Raw genomic sequence first — 24,415 nt, forward strand, 5'->3', positions numbered from 1 at the left:
AAGCTGAATCGTGTGAATTAAGACAGAGAGAAGATGATAGTTTGCTCTATTTTTAGAGGAGAACTTTACTTGAATTCGATATGATTGAATATTATGTACTAATCCATTCTATTGTTGAATCATTATGAAGTCATATTTTTCAAAGATGTGATTGTCTGTATGATTACTTGCCTCATTCTCCATCGTTGACTGCAATGCATCACCGTTACATTGCTGAAAATGAATGATTTTTAATGTCATAAGACGTGGGTGGTTCACACGAGATGAAAGGTGTGCAAATAAACTACATTTTTCCATTGCACTTATTTGATTAATAATTCAAATAATATTTTGCATCTGAATTCCTATGGCATGCTCTGGGAAAGTTGCTGGCTCTTAGCAGTGCAGCTGCCCCTGTAATGAAAATGCATTACTTCAGCAGATTTGTTTCAGGATGAGAGACTGAGGCCAATAAAATGAGTGTGCTGTAAATGTTTGCATTTTAAAAACAATATTACTTGAGCGCTCAAAGCCCATGTATCATACTTCTGGGTCCCAAATCTTTCACATTTTAATGATGGCTCTCATATGCTGAGTTTGCAGTGCCTGGTATTGTGGGTTCAGCCACCAAATGTGTGAGTTAAAAAATCAGTTAAAAAATACTGTGTCAGATAAAATATTTCACATATCAGAAAAATATATATTACATTTGAACTCTGGATGCAAAGCTTAATAATAATAATAATAATAATAATAATAAGAATAAGAATAATAATAATAATAATAATAATATTAATATTAATATTAATATTAATATTAATATTAATATTAATAATAATAATAATAATAATAATAATAATAATAATAATAATAATAATTATTATTGTTATTATTTATTTTTTTATTTTTTTTTATTTTATGACATCTTATGTATATAGACATTTAACTAAATGAGTGCAATAGATGTTATAGGTAAGAAGAGATGGCAAGTGTTTTTTAACAAACTACTGGGAAGTGTTAAATTAATTAAATCTGCCCTCTCCATTTTAAAAATGAATGAAAAATACTGAAAGTGAATTACATAAAGTTAAAAGAAAAACTTATTTTAATGTGGAACAAAACTTGAATGATTGATAGGTGCATAATCTGGGCAGAGTGGCTGTTTAACATTGAATCTATAATTATCGCTTGTCTGAATCCCTGACAAGTCCACGGTGATAATATGCTGTAATACGCCTCACAGTAGAGATCAGTGTGAGAGAAATCCTTACTCTTGCCAAACAGGCATTTTCAACTGCCATTAAGAGTGAGCTTTTATCTCCTTGCTGGACCCTGGCAAACACACACACATGAAGGGCTGAGGAATCGCAGGAGGTTCAAGTCCCAAAGTCTCTGAATTAGCACAAGCACCGCACGGTATTTAAAGGCTGCCTTTGAACGCACGGCAAACGGAGCTGACGGATATGTATTCCACACGCGGTGGTAATGATCTAATAATTCTTGTTTTGAAAGTGGTCTCGACCCAGCGGAATCGCGGATTCGCTCGCGTTGTAATAAGGAGCTGGCCCTTTTTCTCGCCCATAATTGCTCAGCTTGCCACCCTTCTTTGGGTTTTGAGCTCTCCTCCTGGAGGGCACCGGGCCAGAGGCAGCGAGAGGAAGGAGGGCCCAGGGAGTCAAGGGTAGCACAACTATCTGATATAAAAGTTTAATGAGCTCCCCCGTTTGACACCGCCATTTTTCATCTGGCGCTAGACCGGGGAGCAAGGCCAGAAGCCATATGTAGATGAGCTTTACTTTAGAGGAACCTCAGCGCCAGCCGGCCGAGGCTGGGGGGGATCCGCCGGTGATGAAATGATAACGTCTGCTAATGCGCGGGGAGAAATCCATAAGACACGGCTTAAAGAGTATGAGAGTGTTGCCATTTCTCACCTGTCAGATCCCGTCTGGCTACACCTTGGGGTTATTGCTCTGGCCTTGTCGGTGGCAAAGGTCAGGCATCATATGAAAGGCTCCTAGGTTTCCAATTAATGAGAAGGCCCATGAGAAGGCCTCTTCCCGCCATGACCGCAGACCCATGGCAGGAGAATCCCTTCCCTTCTTGTGTTAGGATAGCCATCGCACATTAGACCCTTGCTTATCTGTGGGCACATTTAATTGGCTGTAGTCCGGAAATAGTCATTTCAAACCAGTATATACAGTGTATATATAGACTTTAAATATGGCCTATTATATTCATGTCTACTTAGTGTGATTTTATTATATTTGCTGTCATTATGAAACTCCTGGAAGCCACTGCCTCCTGGTCCCTACCGCACATATGGAAACTAATTTTCTATGACATACAATGCACTGGAGCCTCTTTTATAAATCGTTCTCAATAAAACGTGTGAAAATCATTTCTTTAATCATTCTGAATATTTTTACATGCCATGTATAATTCAAACATGGCTTTCTAGCGAGAATAAATCCCATCCAGTGCTTGGAGCTATGTCAATGAGACAATGGGCAGAGAAATAAATCTGTGAGGTATCCACAAGAGTTATTCTTATGGGGGCTATCATCGTGAAGCTACAGCATTACTCTTTAGTAGATCATATATCTTCAGGTCCACTTCTCGCAGGAGTATAAATATGAAAAACTGCCACGTTAAACATCACGCTCAAAGGACGGTCAGGACCGAGGATCAATGAAGCAATCCATTAACCCTTGCCCCTGCACTGTGTAACCATGTTAACTCTTCTGAATGGTCAGGTGTAAGGGTATGCTGGAAAGAAGCTGAGGCACGCGTGTTATTCAGCTTTAACCACAACTAAACATTCTTTGTCATGCCAATGCTGAAATGTATCGATCCTTATGCTTTTCTTCTTAAAAGATGTGCTTCTACAAAACGGAACACGCAGTTTTTTTATTAGGAAATAAATATTCTCTTGTACATAAGTAGGACCACCATTTTGTTTCAGTCATGTGGCCAGCAGGGACAAACACTTGTATTTAAATTTCTATTCTTCAGGGATTTCTGTAGGGACTCAGTAAGTTAGTCTAATTGACATTGTATTGTTTGTGAGTTTTATCATTTCAGTTGGCTGTGGTTGTTTGGGAAATTAGCTCATATCTCCCAAGGCATTCATCGTTTTAATGGTCATGAAGGTTTGATTCAGTTATACTGTACGTACAGTGCATGTCTATGCAATGCATTTTAACTTACCATTGAACACTGCTTGTACCAGTCCAATGCCATTGTCAAGCAGTTTCCTTTTTCTATTTGCCCTAACAGGGAATGGACTTTGTTTTGGAAAAATATATTAACTTTGTAAATTACAAAAGCCTGAAGGATTGCTGTGACTTTGATGGTTGACTGAGCTAAATTTAAAATCCATCCACACAGATATGTAATAGATACACTGTAAGATTTAGCTGGAAGTGACTTTTTAGTTTTTTACACAGTGAGATCCTGTACCTTATTACAAAAATATCATTACTGCAGTAAATGTATGTGCAGAATTATGTACTGAACTGCCATACTTTTAACATATTGCTGCATCTTTTTTCTATAAACCCCCATGAGATATTGTGAATTATTCTTTGGAAGTCAGTATAGGCTTTTATTATCTGCTGGAAAATATATCGTTTTCTTTGTTGTGCAGCCTCAATGTGTGTATTTCTTCCACCTTTAATGTGTTGGGGGTTAGCGCTGCACAATATGTGATAACATTGCTGAATATTGTGATGATAATATGACTTGTGATAAATAAATATTGAAGTGTGCACACTTCTAATGTCATTCTGCTACTAACGTAGACCCCAGACAATTAACAGCCTATGCCCACTGAATGAAGAAAACTGTTTTTATTGAACAAATTGCATGTGTGCAGCCAATCATTTTAACGGAACATCAATTTAAATCAAAACTATTCATCGTAGTTCAAGCATTCTTTTGAGATGTGTTTATCGAGCATGTTCACATCAGGATGACAATAAATATACAATATATTATGCAGTCCTAATCAGGGTTGCTGATGGGGTTGCTGATGGACAATGGTCTGAACATTTGTAATGCATTAAAGAAAATGTTAGATTTGTCATAATTTGCGTTATTGTAGCTAAAAATAAGTATTTAATCTTGCAACATGTATTATCACATTTTTTGCATTCAAATGGCAGCGTGTGTATCAGACCTTTTAAGAGAATTGAAAAACAAAAAGACAAACTTTTCTTCATCAGCAGATACCAAAGCTTTATAATTAGTTTTTTTTTTTTTAGTGGAGTGATTTGATGAGACACATTCAGTATGAAATGAACCGCCCCAAGACCAGACAAAAATAAATTATTGTAATCATTGAGAGGGAAGTTCCTGTTACACCATCATATTATAATGAGAAAATGCTAAATTCATCAGTGGGCCTACTGCTCATTTGCATAATGAGTCTTTTTATTTATCAGATCTGTCCAAGAGTCAGAGTCAGTAATTGAAGCAATGAGCTCTAAGTCTAATCTGCATCGAGTGAAGAATGGCGGCATGTGAAATGCTGGAGTCCCACTGTGTTTTCGGAGACAGTAGCCTCACCATGAATAGTGCTCTTCAACACATAGCAGTGTCAGATAAGCCTGCCTCCTTCCAGTGCAAAAGGCTGTAATGTCTACATCTGTGTCTAATTAAAGAGAAAAACTCAGATCATGTTGGGAGCATTAGAGTAGCTGCTGCTGAACAGCTGGAATACTGAAATACCCAACCTCTCTTCAACTTCAATGTCGGGACTGACATTTGAGCAGTGGTTAGCCTCTAGAATTTATTTGACATTTGGTGGAATCCATTGTTCTTTCCACTTGCATAATATTTCCTGTGCCCCCAGCTGCCACACAACCCCAAAGCATAAAGGGTCCACCTCCATTCTTCACAGTTGGCAAGGTGTTCTTCTCTACAAAGACCTCACCCTTTTTTCTCCAAACATACATTCTTTAGTGGTGGCCAACAAGTTAAGTTTTGGTTTTGTCAGTCCAAAGCACATTGTTCCAAAAGGCTTCAGGCTTCTCCGTGTTTTCTTTTGCATACTTCAGATGCTTAATTATTCTGAATTACTCTTAATTCTTTCTGGCAACTCTGCCATGTAGGCCTTTGTTGTTTAGAGTATGTTGTATTGTTGTCCTGTAAACAGCTAGACCTGTGCCTGCCACCCTTCTTTTCACCCTTTTGTAGTGATCTCTGGGTTCTTCTGAACATTTCTCACCAGGTCTCCATCTGTATCCTACAGTATAGGCTATGCCTCTCTGCGGTGCTGGTGTGAATCGCCCTCTCGACTGCATTAGTGTACATAGTGCATTGAATCATGATGGCGTTGCATCTTCATCAATGCTGTCATGCATTCACAGTGCATTCATGTGCCATTCCTAACAAACCAAGTCTCTTGATTTAGTGTCTCAAATTACAGTTTATCATCCTAGAATGTGTATTACATATCACATTACAGTACTCATATTAAATGTTTAAATAAAATAATAAAAGAAATGATGAAAATCTTTCAACTCTGTTAAACAGCTGTACAAAACACTTTATACACACTGGAAGCTTCCATAATCTGCATATTTGTTCTGATTCATTAATCTGGTTTTACATAGCTATCTCTTTTGTTATTAATCAATGGATCAGGAAGAGGGGGAAACAATCCTCTTAAACTTTTTTTTATTCTTTTTAAATTCTCAGAACCAATAATCTCATTAAAGGCTTGCTTGTAATTGTAGTTATTAGCTAAATACCAGAGCCTGGCCCAGGCTGAGCGATGACCTTTTGTCTTTGAAACCATTGTAAAGATATTTTGTTTTTCCAAGTTGAGTGGAAGCTCACCAGGGACTGGTTTGCCTAATGTATGGATATTGCCCTCATAGTTCTCCAATTAAGTACATTAATAACAACCCTTCCTCTTTGCCTCGAGACCAAATTATTTTAAATCAGCCTCTAAAGAATTTAATAACTGAATTATTGTCCAACTGGTTATTATTTTATGTTTATTGTTCATTATGGAATTCTGAAGGATTAAGGTCACTTCCAAATGCTCTTGCCTGGTCTCTACAATACTAAAATCAACCCAGTGACCGAAGGATAATATCAGCTTTTCATTTGCCTGAGTGCATTGTTTGGTATTGCATTGCAGCAGACATTCATGAGGTCCAAAAACTTTTTTCATTCATGTTCAGGGAAATGCCTGAGAGCGCAGGCAAAAGATGATGTTTTGAAGAGGGTTTGCTTCAAATATTATTTTTATTTTCTTTTTGTTAAACAATCTTGCAAGGTAAGGCATGAAACTAGGTTGTTTTCTATTACGCAAATACCTCACCCACACAAATAATGATCACTTAATTACGGGAAGAGATTTTTATTCTATTATGTTCGCGCAACTGCGATACCAAACAATCATTCACAACACAGCATAAACAAAAGCTTGTGCATACATCAGTACCCAGTCTGGACAATGGAGAGATAATAATTCAACACACTAGACAACGCACGTCAATACTACATCAAAATATATTTTGATGCAAAAAAAAACCAAAATGGAAATTTATCAAAATAAACTCCAAAATACTGCAACCAAAAAATTTATTAAAATAAAACACTGTATTTTGTATTTTGAAAAACAATAAAAAAACATTTCCTGGTGAGCATGAGATCACTGGTTCAAATCCATCTACAGTGCCTGCAAAAAGTATGGTAACAACAAAAATAACAATTTGATGAGGGACAGGTTTTAACTGTTTCTTGGGTGTTTCCCTTTGCATGGACTGTTCACACATAAAAGAGCATTCCTGATCTTACAGCAACAAGTAGGCCTGCGTTATTTCCAATAAACGCAGCCGAAACACTCCTTTGCGATGGCTATGGCCCCTGAGAGTTCACACCTGAGAAATTTGATCTTTTGTAGCTAGCTCGGAGCATTGACTCTGGGAGTGTTTTTGTTTTACTGGGCAAAGCACATCAATGAAACCTTAAAGTTACTTTTTGCCAGTTGGAAAAGTGGAAGTCAAGCAATACAAGTAACCAGTTTCCAAGGTATAATTCAGCCAAGCCATTTCAAATGAAACTCCATGGAAACATTATTTTAAGGTTCAAGATATTTGTTAATCTTTGTTAAACATTTTCCTTCTAACGCTGTAGATGATTGGGAACAGACATCACCTGGCACTGTAGTGGTAGTCATCTGTTTATTTGTTGCTGTTTATGTCATGCCAGAGGCCTGTTCCACAAAGCAGGATTGCTGAGTTAGCTGGATAACGGCACTGAGTAAAACCCAGAACAGCTCTTTTTACTTCAGTCCATGTTTCAGATTTGGGGGGTTCCAGGTTTTACTCAGTGAAATTACTGTATCTGGCTGAGTAATCCTGCTTTGTTGATCAGGCCCCAGATCATTTAATTGACCTCCATTATTTGTGCATGTGCCTGTAAAATCTGCTTTTATTTATTGAGCAGCTGGTCGGACTAATGCGCACATTTTCATCTACAAATCCCATTAGGCAGTGTTCATGCTATGAAATAACAGAAGGTTGTCAGACATTGTGTTATTACCATGAGAGAACAGATGACATTTGTTAAATTAATGCACATACCAAGTTCCATAACTTTATGCCAACTGGTTTAGGAATTATTTGCATTTTTGTGATAAGCTAAGGGATCCACAAGTTCAACCATCCAAACAAGCCTACCACGTTTGTGGGTTCTGCAGCTTCACTGCTGGACCCATGTCAGAAGTGGAGGTATGGGTGTCAGTCTGGCCAATATGCAGTGATAACTCATGAACACCAGAAGGACAAGTTTGCTTCAAACTAGGGATGAATCTTAACTGTAATTCCAATGTTGAGAGTAAGATGCAATATATCAGCCTCACATCTCACATATTTGTCACTAATTTATCTTGTGGTATTTATGCTTGTCATTTTTAAATCACTTTGCGGTTGAAACAATGTCATGGACAAATCAAAGCTATAGACTGCAAGCTTGTAAAGTCTGCAGGACACAGACTTCTGAGGAAGAATTATGAACTCATAATTGGATCTAACTGAAAGTGACAAGCCACGGAAGTCCAAAAGGGTTATTAACTTTCAGTTCCTTATGAAGATGACTGTGTTCTGTGCTTTATAGAGTAGGGTCTCAATTAGATATGTTTATTGACTTTAAAATATTCCACATAAAAACACCAACACTGGCTCAAATTAATTTTAATCTGTCCATTTTGATAATTAAATGAAATGCTTGGGCCTCTAATGCTATGGATATGGACCATTGGGATCAATCTGAATGCCCTTCCCTTTCTCACTTTTTTATTCTAAAATGGAAAGTAGGTTGAGCAGAAATAATTTTTGTTTGGGTTTGGTGACGGGGGTGTTTTGGGGTGTATTTGGGGATTGCATGTTGCAAAAAAATGTTTTTAAATTCAATAAAAACCGTTAATTTAGAGAGAATATTTATTTTTCTGCATGTGAAAGATGAACCACAGGGCCCAACAGCCACAGGTCTTGTCACATTTAAACATCTAAACGTATATATCCTCCTCCGCTCACCTCCTGTCACATGATGCAAGTGACACACCTCGTATGGAGTACTTGTTGCATCAGCAGCTTGCAAAGTGCAAGATTAAATTTAATTTCAGTTTTCCACTCTACCAGATCACTTTTGCTGCTCGGCCGTTTTGGGTATTCTGCATGTGCCAGTGTTGAAGATATCTCCATAATGCATTGCGTCATAATGCATTTGGCTGTTCGCATATTGCTCTTTCTGATCCCATATTGCTCACACACTTTAATACAGCCAACTCAGCTTCTGTCACTATCCTGATCCAGTTAAGTGTCCCCCCCAACTCCTGTTGGCCAGACAAGACTCACAAACACGAAAGTCCAAAACATTTGGAGTCTTAAAAGGAACGATATGTATAGTACATCTGGAATAGAATAGAATAATTATTGCACAAATACATTTTTGGCTTCATTTTAATTCCAAATCAGCATAAATGACATAAATACATTAGGAAATAAAAATGGCAGGAACTGCATTCTGAGATGACAAATAATTCTTTTTTGTGTCCACTGACTTTGTCTAGTCTGTAAGGATCACTGAACCCCTCAAAAAAGGTTAGGTCTTCAATAGTATAATCCAGCCATATTTCCATAAAGAATATAAGCTTAGCATCCCTGTATGCCCATTAATATTTAATATTGATGTGAAGTTATAGAAAAAAAGTAGTGGAAGACACTGTCTGCTGAATTAATGAAATTAATTTATTTGCAAATAAATGACCAATTTCACATATAACAGCTGCCAAATAGTTAAATTGCGGACATTAATCAGTTAAGACTGCCTTGACAATTCTCATTGGGGCTTCAGTGACTGCAGTGTATACGCTGTAATGTGTGATTTTAATATTTTTAAATCCACAGGGATTGAAAACTCGAGTCAATCACTAGCAGTCAAAGGACAGAGCTCTTCCCTTAAATGTTTATAGTCAAGTGCAGAGCATGGCTAAGACCAACGATGTGCAATTTCTGTGGCTGGTTGCAGCGACATTTGGTTTATACTCTGGCCGACTGGAGTGCGTTATACGTTTTGCTAAGGACAGTGACAACTGTCTACATTGGGCGACAATAGAACATTCATGAATGCTCGGCCACTGACACTGTCGTTGGGCTAAAAACTGGCCTTTAGGCTGGGCTCTTGCGTGGGCAGCATCCATTGTGGTCAGGACAGAACTGGAATCCTTTCTCTGGACATCAGAGCTGTCAGGATCGCATTTAAAGTCATGGTTTTCCAATGCCTCTGGCCAAAAAATAGAATTGTGTATTTCATGGATGCATTTGAAGAACATAACCTCTAATCTTGGGTGTGCAGAAAAACATCCTCTGGATGGAATTTTTAAATTGTAAACTTGACCAAATTAAAATGCACCTGAATGAGGTTAAAACATTAAATTGATTGAAAAGGACAAATATAGCTCAGTGTTAACCCTGCATGCATATTCTCTCTTCTTCAGTAATGGATGGCATTGAAGTGAGAGACTTCAATTTACTATGCCTTTTGGTGGAAAGACATCATTAATATATAAAAAAAAACAAGATAACATTGAAAACAAGTTATGTACTTGTTTTCATGCACAGTTTTGAACAATGTAATGGGGCCATCAGAGAATTGTTTCTAATCTAATACGGCAGATTTATTTTTAGTAATTTATTAGCATTCTGTACTGAGCATTTCCCAATGTATTAGCACATAACACATTTATTTTTTAATGTGATAGAATAGTTTAGTCGTATATTTTTGTCAATAGTTATCAATCAAATTCAGGAGGGAAAAAGCCAGTCAGCGATATGGATTGTTACTGGAGGTCTAATTCTGTCAATCCCACTGACTGATTTGGAACTTAATTCTTTAATTACTGCATATCAAATAAATAAACAATGCAAAAATATGTCACCATGCAAATCTAATGACTGGGGAGTGTGCGTGTCAAGAGAGAGAGTTTCATCACTTGAAAGCCACATTTTGAAATTCAATTCAGCTATGGTGACCAGATGGTTGAACTGAATATTTGGATACTTTACAAAGGAATTCAAGTTCAATTGTCTCATATGAACCCACATCTAGTACGGGAAACATGCACGTGCGCCTAAATTAAATTACCCAGAAAAAGGACAGACAGTGGTAACTCAAACTGTGAAATGGAATGCAGATTTCCCCTTTACTTTGCTGGTTTGTACATACAATACAGGTGTCATCTGGTATGAAACGTGTAAAACAAGGGGCTGGCAAACACTTTGTACAGTAGTTTATTGACAGCTAGTGGAGCGCAGAATCTCATCAGCACAGCACTAACAATCCCTAAATGAGCTTTAGACAGCCCAGTACTGCTCTCATAATCCACCACACTCTGAGCATGGCATGCTTTAGATATGGCCATGTCATCTGATCCCGGGAGATGTCTCTGACATTCCTACAGGACTTCCATCAGAGATTTAGGGGTTGAGTCCTTTATTGGTTTCATTTGGTTTTATTTCCTGTTAATTCCAGCACAGCTGTTCTTTCCTTGGACAACATACAGTTCACAAGTACAATATTTGGCCTCCGCAGCTCTGAATTGGCCTATGAGCAATTGCTTTCCATTGATCTCCAGAGTCCATTTCCCCAATGGGCCCATAGGAGATGCTAATGAATCTTAATGGCACTGGTGTTAAGCATGCTCCTCCAGCCACTGAGAGTTCACCACATGCAATATTCTGAAATGCCTGGATCATCTTTTGCTTGTGTTATAGCAGTCGCTAAGCCCGTGTTTAAACGTTTAAACACCTCTACAGTGGTTTGCAGTACTTCTATTTCATGAAACAAGTTTCTTTGCATCATAAGCATGATTGGGTGGGTTTGCAAACCTTGTAAAATGTTCATAGTTTGTGCTTGGCTCCAGGATTTTAAGTTGTATTTCCCCCATTAATGTACATCTTGTTCTACCAATGTGTATCAGAGGTTGTTCATAAATTTGTATTAAGCCGAGTCAATATTATTTTGCTTAATATTAATAACTGTCTTGTGTGTTGTTAAAGAATGGAACAGGTTTGCTTGTTTATTTCAATTTGCATTTATTTACTTTGTTGTTGTAACTAAGCTTCTAAACATCTACTGCATGCTTAACATGTTTGAATAGAGATATTGCTTTCATTAGAGTAAACTGTTGAAATGCCAGAAATGAGACTTTCAAATTATGATTCATTTTTGGTAGCCACATAGTCCTTGCAATGACATAGACAGCCATGATTTGGCATCCTTTATTTTTGTCCCAGAAACCCTGTACTCAATATATTGGCCTGATTTGGTGTTGCTTAACACCATTACTTGTATATTGCATTGTTACGAGGAAAGACAGAATTTTCTTGTGAAGTGATCTAGTATGTGAAACTTGAACAGCAAGAATCAAGGACTCCAGTGTCATGTGGGACATGGCTGTTTTTGCCTTGGGCAAGGTAATGCTTCACTTTCTTAATGCCATGACAAGTAAAGTTGTTGGGCAGTCACCTTCAAAATGTTTTGTTATAGTAAAAAGTTGCATTATATTTCTTACCTGGAAATAAAAGTGGTTGTAAAGTTATGAAGTGTTTAATTACTTTGAAGTGATTTCAGCTTCTGGCTGTTAATATCTGACAGACCCCTGGAGAGATATGTGATGATTGCTTATTTCAGAATATACATTTCAAATGACATTGAAATCAAGTTAAAATTGAAGTAATTAAGATCCAAGTTAAAATAACTAGAATCCCATTACTCTTTAGTGGACATTTATGATACCTACTGGTCTGAATTTTGATAAATGTGCTAGAAGCTCACCCTTGTGGGATGACGTGCTCACTTCCTGACAACATTAATGTATGTTCACCTGCTATCCAAACAACATTTCTGAGAGTAGACTTTACTTCAAATCAGTTTGTAACCACCGACATATCACAGATTTCACTTTAAGTGGGTGACAGCATTTGAAGTAGGTGCACACACTGTCACTTAACAAATCCTTAACTAATCCTTAACAAATCATTAGCAAATGAACAAATACAGCAATATACTGTAGCCGGATCAATGTGAAGCTTCCTCAATCGCCTTCATCACTTGCCTGCAGTACCTGGAGTATCTGATATTACCAAACACAATGCGTCCAGAACTGTGCCATGAACATTTATTATCACTATAAAAATATGTTTTCAAATGAAATATCTCTTCTACAGTAATGAGGCATAATTGAGTGAGTAGCATGTAATAAGACTCTAATTATGTTTGAGATATGTGGCATTAATATGTGGTCTAGTGTTCCTTTACTCATTTCACAGTCACACCAGCATCGTACCGTGTTGGTCATGTGATATTAGTGACTTCCTGCTGTGCCCTTGTAAATTCGCAAAAACAAATTATGCTTATCTATCCCAATCCAGTTGGCAAATCTGTTTTGTGTGAAATGTGATTTTGGAAGAGTGAAAATTACTCTCAAAACAACAACATTCACAGGGTCATCCATGGATCCATTTATTTCTCTCTTGTGATGTTAAGTGACAATAATGCGCTTATAACTGATTAAAATGCATACACTGTGAATAAATGCAACAAGCAAGTAAAGCCAACCTTTTAGTTTTTCTATACACAGTGAGATCCATACTGTATGTCTTGGGACAACAACATATTTTTATCTCTGTACTCAATTTTTACGTGGTTTAATTGCACATTTGAATACACTTTTTATTACGACACAGGGCACCATATGCTTTGTAATGACTGCTTGAAGTATGTGACCCATTGAAATCATCAGGTGCTTCCTGTGCAGCAACTATGACTGTCTCTCTGCTCCTATATTCAGTCAGTGTTTCGATAAAGAAAAGAAAATATTATGTTGGAGGATGTATCTCCATAGACTCCATAACTAGAATGCCTACAATTATACTTCCCCACTTATCTTTATCACTTTAATCAAATGAATGCAATGAGTTTGTATTGTTTGATTATACAGTACATCCAAAATGAGTTTTGATAGCTCATGATTGAGCAATTTGAATGAAAGCTTTGGTAATTCAGTTGTTGAATAATGTGTTCGAGGAGATCGGCACAGTGACACCTGGGTGCAGGAACTGTGCACAGACTCCTTTTCTATGGATGATCTAGTAAGAATCTCTGTGTTTGTGCAGGAGCATTTCTGATAAAGGCTGAAGTGACCAGGTGTAAAACAGAATACATCCATAAACACCTGTAGAGTGTGCTGGAATGAGCTGGTGGTGAGGAGAAAGAGACAGGCTGTCACACTCAGCAACAGGTAAGGTAAATAATCATAAAAATTGGGCTTTCAGAACTGCTAAGACCATGTGCCGGATCTCACAATCCACCGGGGAGAGTGGTAGCCTGTTCCTGCATTCAAGAATAAGCTGCCATTCTCAAGTGGCTTGTGAGACATTACCTTGCTTATGTCATAGATTTCTACATAGATTCTGGCCCTCAGCCCTGATTGAATCATTATGGTCAGGCTGTTTACCACTGGGCTATTAAATTAATGGTTTGCAAAGCTATTGTAATTCCGTGCTTCTGTGTTACCATATTGAGAAAACCTTGATCTTATTTTAAATTGCAGGTCAATTTGTACTGGGATTAATATCTTTGCAAGGTTGTGGATATTGACATTGTCTGCATAATGGTTTCACTGTGATCATCCAGATTGATTGATCACTGAAGCACATGGAGCAAATTACCTGATTAAACAACAGAGATTAGGTCATTAATTGGATCATGCTGTGAATGTATTATATTTCATTACATACTGTAATCACATAGAACAAATATTTTTATTTTAGTGTTTAATTACAGGGTAAGTAAACACATATTTAAGATTCTGAGAAATGTACCTGCTGAGCCTGGGTAAAACAGTGTTGTTCATTTTTAAGTACTGCGTTGTGTGTGTTGTGTGTTGTATGTCTGAAAGTGAGATATACCACAGCCATTATTTTGAATACAGAAAGGAATCCTTTACTTAAAATGAAACTGGACAATTTCAATGCCATTCATGAAAGGAATGACCAAATATTATTCCCATATGCATGGTTAGCTGAAAACTCCATTCTTCGGTCAGTGCAGTGCTTAGGGCTGCCAATATTAATGTGTGGTGGGAATAATGTTTCATCATAAGCGTGAGAACCTTTTTTAAACATCAAATAACATTTGTATTATTTTGGCTGCGGTGGTCCCTGTCGCATGACTCCAGTTTTAGCCTTGTCAGATCCCTGCCCTTACTACAATTAACGTAACTGCATAAACTGTTGCCAGCTAGTTGCTGAAGTTTGAACAGCCTTTTTCTATTAACAGTAAGTCAGTTGGAGAGCATCAGTTCTAGGGGGGAGACTATGTCTGTGAGCGCATGATTTAGAATGAGTTCAGCTCAGTTACACATCAGTTACAGTACATTTGTTGATCTTTTCTGCCTGCTTGCAACTTATCTATGCTATGAGCAATGCAACTCATTAAATGCGTGATTTACCTGTCAAGACCGTACATGTTTCTGAAAAAACCTGTCATCCGAGCTGGTTCAACACCACTGATTTTTCACATCCGACATCTGCACAGTTTTAATGGACAATGCAGAAATGTGCAATGAGAAAATGTTATTGGGATCAGATACATTTAAGGTTAAATGAATGAAATCCATATTCTTGCTCAGTTGGAGAGGAAAGGGCTTAAATACATATAAATATATACATTATCTAATTCCAACATCTTGTTATGCTAAGAAAGGTGATTTTAATTCAATGCTTCATTCTCATAAAGGTTGCAGTAATGTCTAAAATGAATTATTACTTACTGTGTTTGCAAAAGTGTTTGCAATTTTCATCTACCCGATAAACAAGGTTCAATAGACAAAGTTTATTGATCACATGTTTCTAAAGTACACATTAAGACTTTTTAAACTGCAATTCGGTGATTGCATACTGTTTCCAAGACATTAGAAACATTGAGAATGTGATTGAGTATGTACGTGCATTTGGCAGAGGTCACTTACGACTATTGATTAGACAACACAAACAGGTTCCTGAGGTACTGTATAAATATTTATCAATCTCACATTACTGCCGTCGGACAGAAGTATAATCTCAGAAGTAGATGTATTTCCTTGTAGTGAAATATTTTCTAAAAACTTCAGCAGAAAAGCTTGTGAATTTAAATAGCTTGTGGATACCTTTCTGCACAATGTGCCTTTGCATAATACACACACACATGCGTGTGCATGCATGCATGCATGCACACACAAACAAACACCTGCAAACATGTACGCCAATGTGGTGCTATTATGACAGTTTTAAATGGATACTGCAAAAAGTCAAGTGGTTTCCATGGGAACAACACTGACTAAATATTTAAATAGCATTGCTGTGGGCTTGATGAGCCTCATCGTGAAGGAATGGCATTCAGGGCTGAAGTGGCGTATGTCCAACTACACAAACAGGACACACAAAATCAGAGAGGACACACCTTTCAAAACTTCAATAAGCTTCTGAATACTTATTGTGTATTTTACGTTAGTCAACAGACTTACTTCACAAGAAAAAATCACTTTGTTTTTGTATGAAGTAATTTAAGTCTGCGGTGAGCTTTAGACCCAATTATACATTGTTTTCTTTTCCAGGCTTTATTTAAACTGTGACTGTTTCCATTGAGAATAATGAAGTGAACAGATTAATTATTTGGCTCACAATGCAGGTCACTTTAATTAGAAACCTCTGGATTATGTGTCGTGAAGTCATCATGTCACAGGTACATTGATGCTGGAGTGATGTCATTTATTAGATAATATAGTCAGTTCACTCGTTATGGCCCCTGCTATCCAGGTTGAACTCAACTCCATTATGCTATCAAGTTTTGGTTAGCAATAAGCTGGCCCATTTAGTTTAGTGCAAATGGCCTTTCCTAATGACCGCATTATAGATTTTCAAACTTCATTTAGGGAATGATTAAAACAAATACTCATGACTGTATCGGAATTGTAATGGAGACGTTACTGGAGTGTAAAGAACACTATATGTTGTCATTTGCAGTCACATGAAAGATGAGCAACCTGTTTTTCTCAAGGGGATTTCATTTTGATGGGCACTTTATCATTACCTGGCGCTGGGTTCATTCTGAGAGAAAGGATGAAATGTTGAAGGATAACAGAGGCAAAATGCTGGTGCAAAGAAAGGCCTCTGGATGAGCCCTACATCCAAAAATGTGTGGGCCTGCTTACTTCCCCCTGGGCGGCAAGGAGAACATTTGTTCGACTCGATGTTTATGTAGCAGTTCAGAAGGAAGAATGTTCTCTTTTGGATGAAGAAACAAAACAGCTGTTCCCCCATCCGCTGGGGCCCTAATGAAGGCATTTATCCCCCCCAATCTCCGAGCCCTGGACTACCGGCAGGAGCAGCTGGGTAGCAGATTTGATTTATTTATTCATTTATTTGTTTTGCTTTTTCCTGGATGCAGCTCCTCAGGTGCCATGCATTGCCTTCTTACTCTCTTTAGATTCATATAGTACATACAATTGAAATGTAGAAATCTGGAGGGTTAAACGAGCATGATCTATTCTTTTAGTAGGTTTTTCAATTCAGGAAAGTGCTCACAGGAGCATTTTACGTGATAAAGATTGCAGATTTTGTTCTGAGAATGTGGAATACTGGACTTAGGCAACAGTAAGTGTTTAGGTTTGTCAGAATACTCTTTGGAGAACTTTGGTCTGAACAGGCAGTGTTTGGCAATGCATTTGTAAGGGGATAAACAGAAGCTCCTGCAGAGAGAAGAAAAAGGATCCAAAACAGTCATCTTCAGAATAAAGAGATGGATAGGGAACTTTGTCACCTGTCCTATGCTAATCTCCAGACCAGAGTTTTTTTTAGCTTCAGGAGAGAAGTCCCTTGGGTTTGCATTGAGACATGAAAAAGCTGGTCCCACATAGCCAATAAGCCAAAGCTGCATTATATACAACTTATATAAGTAAGCAGTAGGTTCAGCAGACGGTGCATATTTTGAGGACACAGCAGTTAGGAGGCTGTTTCGGACATGGCATCTTTTTTTATTTTTCATAGCACCCAATGTGTAGTTACTACGCACCTATCCGGGTAGCAAGACCCTAATACGCCACATGACTGATGACATACGTAATTGATGATTACATACTCCTGTTCAGCAATGTTTTGCTGTTAAAATGCAAAAGTTTGTATTGATTCTGGTGGACCCTAACAAAATCACCTGTTTGCTAAAACAATACATAAAATAAACAATTAAAACATTTTTGTGCTTCAAAGTTTGAGAATGTGGCTGCTTCATTTTATTTTGATTGTTCTACCAGCCACCACCTCCAAAATCCAGGTGTGCATTACTCCAATATAACAAATGTAATTAAATATCTTGTCATTCACCTGGCTGAGTGTGTGGATTTCTGTCAGCCATATAATTTATTCATAAATTATTTGTCATTAAAACATTTTTTATCATTGTTTTGATTTTAGTGCTGAATACAAAGCATTTTGAGCTACATTTTACATATGATTACTTCCTGGCCTTTCCTTGCATCCCTTCCAAGGGCCCAGAAAATATAAATCACCTTCTCAATGTAAATATTTTGAACATTAGAATTGAATGCAAGTGAATGAAGGGGGAGTTTCTTCTGACGGTTGTCTTCCACCTGTCCGCAAGCTTGAATAGCCCATTTTCTCTCCAGTGTAACCATGGCAGCACCTGCCAATGCCATGTGACAGTGACTATGACACCGACACTGACATGAGCGAGAGTGCCCACTCACACTTCATCTTCTTTCTCTCTCTATCTCTCAATGATATAGCGCTTATTGGTGGCCTATGAGGAAGCAGACATGTTTATCCTCGCTGCGCTCCGCACCAGTCACATGTTTTAGTCATGAGCTTGTGTGCCGAGATAACGCCAACACGCATGATATTTGTTCATCTCCATAGGAAGCACTGCCATAGGAAGAGCAAATATTGATATAAATAAATGTGGAAAGGCCTCCTGTAATTGTTTGTTGTTCACTGTGAGACTGGGAGAAAATGCTGCAAAGGAAATGGATTGTTGATTTGTATATGTTGTATATGTTTATAGTGTTCCATGCATTAATATTTCCTGTACCGGAGAAGTACTATTCCGGTATATCAGCTGAATTAGTCTTTTTACAGGTAAAACATGATTCAGTTAAAATGAATGAAATCAATGCATTGATTAATCCGCTTAATTGATTTAGATTTCACAATTTATAAGTATCAATGGCAAATAATTGACAGTGACCCATAATGAATCAATAAACAATTAACTAGATGTCACATTCTCATTCCACATGGTTGCATATTGGACCTGAATAACCTTTGATGCAGTGTTAAACAGAAATTTAGAGCATACTTTTTGATACTTTTCATGCAAGGAGAAAGGGAAATATCCACTGACCGGGGTATGCTATGTTGCCTAACCTTCTGGGCTATGTTAGGACCCAGCTTTTCTCCATGGAATCAAAGTCAGGACAATGCAGGAACTCACCCACACCTTACTTGAGAAAAGTAAAAGTTTTGAATGTCACACCAGCCAGCGGGAAGATCACTGAAACAAAACAAATACAGCAACCTTCAGGTCATATGCCCTGGCTTAAATACCTCGGAGGCCATCTTATCTGTGAGGACCTACGGTATCTCATTCTTACAGGATGACATAGGTTTTGTTCATCAACATCAGATGCTTATGCAAACCTCTGAATCCATCAGCTATCTAACTTGTTGGCTAGCTATCAAGCTTACCAAGCGCAGCAGCAACATGACTGCTGAAGTATTTTCTTGTCAAAGTTTGACATATTAATTTGGTTCCATCAATGAAAGCCAATCAAAAGAATTGTTTGAAAAGAGTCATTTCACACTGAAACTTTTCTGCCGACTGGTTATTGAAAAGGTTTTGATGGTGGTCGCTTATGGAACGGCAAACTTTAAAATTTTTTTTATTAAAATACTCCCCTCCTGTGATTCATTTATCCATCTGTCAGGTATTTATTGGATCAGTAATTTCCATCCCCAGCTGAGGGTATATTTCTCTAGTAAAAAGCAAGATGTCTGCATGAAGAGAGTATTGCTACAATGACACTGAACTGAATCTGGACCTACCAGCTCTGAGCATAGCATAGTTCTGGTGTGAAAATAATTTAATCATGTAATATGACTTGCAGGTACTCACATATACTGAGCAATACTATTATTCATGGGATTGTCTAATCAGCCAATTGTGTGGCAGCAGTGCAATGCACAAAATCATGCAGATATGGGTCAGGAGACCATCAGAATTAGCCAACCCGAATGGATTCGCAGTAGGAATGTGCAGCTGATAAATCTGCAGAAATTGTGTGATGCAATCAAATCAACGGAACAGAATCTGTAAAGAATGCTTTCAATATCTTGTTGAATACTATCCACTATAAGTATAGTGTTCCTAATAAAGTGACTGTACATCAGCACCTTAGGAACCATCAGGAACCTGCGAACACATTACACTGAGGTCAGAGAGAAATTGACTGGAAGACAATCTGAACAAGTGTTCTCCCCTGGAATAAGGTTCATGGTCAAGAAGAAACATTCTTGTCATTGTATCAGAGTCAACTGCTGTGAGATGACCTAGACCAGCCACTACTGGTGATGTGTATTCTTACCTGTCAATCAACAGTCTCGTTTCCATGCATCATTGCATTTTTATGCTATATGAAAGACTGTAAAAATGGCAGACTGCCCTGTGCCCATATAACCAACCTGTGCAATTGCGGCACTGCCATTGTGCAGCTCCTTTTGTATCTGCCAGGCATTGAACAACTAAAAGGCTGTGAGTTTGCAACCTTAAGTGGACTTCTACGGGCAGAAACGCGTTGTTAATGAGAGAGACCAGAGGAGAAGGGTCGGACTGGTCGAAGCATACAGGACAGTAACACAAACGACCACGCATTATAACAGTGGTATGCAGAAAAGCATCTCTGAACGCACAATGCACTATAAGTGGATAGGCTACAGCAGCAGAAGACTTAAGTCTAAAAATAAGTCTAATAAAAACATAAAAAGTGCTCACTGAGCCTATGTTTCAAAAACCTTTTTAGATTTAGTCAGTGCAAGGCAGTTGCGGATCTGACCTCACATTAGTTGTCTTTCATTTTAAGAAAAAACATTGAACATTCTCTATGGTTGCTTATTTCATGAGCTACATGCTGAGTACATACATTGCATGACTCCCAGGTCATAGGCTACACTAGTGGGATTTGTAATAGGTAATAGCCTTCACCATGGGAATATTAGCCCAGGGCATTCCATACATGACAGTACTTTGTATCTGTGCTATTTACCTCCTATCCTATGGTGTTATTATCTTTCAGAAGTTTTTCTTGTCATGCTTTACACTTGTTTTTGTGCCCGTGAGATGTCTTCTGTGATCCTCTACCACTCACGAACACCAAAATAAAATAAAAATAAAAATAAGCGGAATAATAGTGACTTCTTGTAAAATTCAATCACGTGCAGCCTCAACTCCAGGGAATGTGGAGTGTCACTTGTCTCATTGTGTGGGGAATTCACTCATCTCAGAGGGTCACCAAAGCTTTAGAGAGTGAAAGGACTGGTTATCACAGAAGACATCCCTTGGGTAAAGCAGATACAGAAGGTCCCTGTTTTGGCAGCAAGGTTGCTATCCGTGGATAGATTTGCGATACTCCAGGGAGAAAGCAGTTTCACAACGAGAGCTCTTCATTTTGAGCATTTAGGTTTTGTAGCAGGATGGGTTTCCAGAACGGCAAGCAACATTTGAGATTTCAGTGATTTAATTTGGCTGTACAGTAGGTGGTATAACACTTAACTGATTTTGAAGTCATGGTACTGATTTTGAAGTTATAAGTGTGTAATGACTTACCATATGACATGCTGGCTACATATTCTGTCACTGTCAGTTTGCTTCCTGTTTCAGTTTCCAACTGGATAACATATGAAATGTCATTTTTTTCATTACAAATCAGAAAATGTGTAAATAAATAAATACATACATAATGGGCCAAACATTATGGAGGGCACTGTATGTGGGATTTACTAAACAGTCGCAATGGGTCAAAATTGCTATTATGGTGTAATTTACGGGACTTAGGGTCGTTCCTGTTGTTGCATAGGTAAATATGGTCATGCATTTGTGTACCTGGAGAGAGAATATGCTAAAACAGGGTGGATACTTTGTAAATTAGGCCAATGAAGTATTCTGCCTGATTTACTAATGCACGCATTCATTGTGACTCCTGCATTTGTGTTTTTAGAACTCCTGAAATTTGTCTGCTCTGATATAGCCAATACCCACAGGACGCCGGAGAAGGCTGTCAGGCTATAGGCTACATACATTCTAAGCAGTGGAATTAGTTTGCATGGGGTGGAGATTAACAATACATGATGCATAACACTCTGGAAAGGAGACCGGATTTAAACTTTGTTCCTCCTGCCTGATCGAATCTGCCTGGACTCTGTCCTGTGTATCCGCATACACCTTGTCCCCGTCTCAATTCAGACTCAATTCAGCATGTATGTATGTCAGTAACATCATTATGCCCCCAACCACTCCAATAAAAATATATTCAAATGGGCAAAGGGAATTGTGCATTGCTTTGGCCCCGGAGTTTCCAAAGACGGGCCGGCTGTACATACTGTAGCTCCTTGGGTTGTGCTCTGCTCAGCACTTGGCTGTCCCCTCCACTCATGCTGTGTACACAATGAGGCTTCAATCACACTGCTGTCTGATTGAAGAGTCCTTCACATCCCGTGAAGAATATTGACCACTCCCCTATGCCAAGGAGGATATCAAGGCAAAAAAAGAATGATTGATCTCTGTGACAATTGCAGTCCACTGCATTTAAATGTGCTTTCTCATAACTGCCGTTATGATATTAAAATAAACATTATATTCTGGCTTTAGCAAAATAACTTTGATGCAAGCTATCCCAAAAAATGTGTCGGTTTCAACACATGTTGCCTTAAAAGCACTTGATAAAAGAACAGTAAACAAAATGCAGAACCTCAAACTAATCATTTTTTATTGGTTTACCTTGCTATTTTGGAATACATTATGAATTCATTATCTGAACAGACTGATACTCTATGGGTTGTTAGATATCTAGTTTTGATTGTTGCATTTGAGAGGCAGTCTATATAATTTGATCTAGCAAACATGCTCATAGTACTCATTGTGATTAAGCAGCTTGCTCTGTTTTCTCTCTATCCCTGTTTTCCTCTCCACAATCATCAGACTCATCCTTGGGGCAATTAGAGTCATGCGGAGGGTCTTGTAAATGCATACAAACCTGGGGTGTTCTGGAGTTTTCTCTCCTTTGAAACTGTTATTCCTTTATTACCTTCTGGAGGAAACACAGAACACCTGTGTCACAAGGACCTTTTTCATTTTATGTTTGTATGTGCTCTGTGACATTTAATTGAAACCATTGTTTGATCTTGATTGTCTATATACTTAGATAATGGTTGTTGAGGCCTGGCAGTTGAAATTTACATTTATAGTTTCAAGCAGAAACCAAAGTGGTGGGATTTTTTAAGGGTATTTAGGAGTCTAATAGCTGAGCTTTATTACCATCTAACATATTCATGTTTGGTCTTGTTATACAGAGGGTAAAACCATGTTACCATATTTATTATCATAGCATAGCACTTCTTAATAGTGCCCTTCAAATAATATAAGGCAACTTGGATATGTAAACTTTCCAGCTGTGATAAGAGACCTCTCTGACCTACCCTTCCACACCAATAGGAGCAGTCAAGACTGAAAGAGGGGTGAGACCAAAACAATGCAAATCTAATTTAAAAGGATTGTAAGTTCGTCACTGTAATAACAGTTTGACATATACATTATATTAGTATTTGTTAGATTGTTATTTGTACTTTGTGACAAGCACATAATAATTATGTTATCTTAAAAAGCTCCTTTTAAATTGCGCACTTATACATAAAGTGACAGTGATGGTACATTTTTCTTCAAGGATCACATTTCTGAAAAATACCATGAAAGTACAATAATGTTCTCTTTGTGTACAAATGATTTTTTTCCAAGCAAATAAAGTAAAAATGTATTATGTATTGTTGGCCAGGTGTACAATATTTAAAGCTATCGGGAACCGCCCCAGCAACAAGCATTTATACCTTTTTAGGCACTTTTCGTCCCTTTATTTCAGAGGGTATGGAGTTCTTGACATTGATGGGCCTATTCAACAACAACTATGTATTCAAATGTGAATCCAGACCAACCATTACATTACAATCGTTAAACTGCAGAGGAAGGAGCACATCATCTCATCAATTTACTGTTCTTACAAATCCAACAGCAAGAACGACAGCCCAAAGCCAAGCACACTCACTCTGTCTGTCATAGCTTAGCTACTTCACATCATATGCTCAGAATTAAGTCAACTCCTAATCAGAGTAGTGTTTCCCCCAGAAATAGTTTTAGGGTAAATGTTGGCCTGGGATGGATGTAGGAAAAGAAAAGGTCAAACAAAAAGAAAGAAAAACATGCAGAAAATGAAGTGTTTTTTATTTTGGGAAAAAAGGCATGCTCATAAGATATACCTTTTGCCTGTAATTGTAGCATAGGATCTGTGCATGTGCACAAGAATATTTTCCCAACCACTACCTCTGCCTAATACCACTTGGTGATGCAATGACAATATCAGCAGACATGTTATGGAACCAAAGCGGGAGGAACTGGGTCATCGGCAGTCTAGAGCAGTTGAGTGCCAATGTCATTCAGTGGCTGATTAAATCTTCTGGCTCTCAACATGTCTGGCCTTCCGATCACCTCTCTGCCAAACAGGCTAAAATGGTTTAGGTTTGCTCAGATGAAGATCTAAGATTAT

General features: G+C 37.9%; 1 long non-coding RNA gene across 1 annotated transcript in view; it reads left to right on the plus strand.

The window, feature by feature from the left end:
• Positions 1–24,415, plus strand: part of LOC133112101 (uncharacterized) — a 121,563-nt gene that overhangs the window by 48,604 nt on the left and 48,544 nt on the right. Inside the window, exon 2 of the long non-coding RNA XR_009705036.1 lies at positions 13,671–13,795. This is a non-coding gene — a long non-coding RNA (uncharacterized LOC133112101). The remainder of the gene's footprint in view (positions 1–13,670; positions 13,796–24,415) is intronic.

This window comes from Conger conger, chromosome 15 (assembly GCF_963514075.1).
Source record: "Conger conger chromosome 15, fConCon1.1, whole genome shotgun sequence".
Lineage (NCBI taxonomy): Eukaryota > Metazoa > Chordata > Actinopteri > Anguilliformes > Congridae > Conger > Conger conger.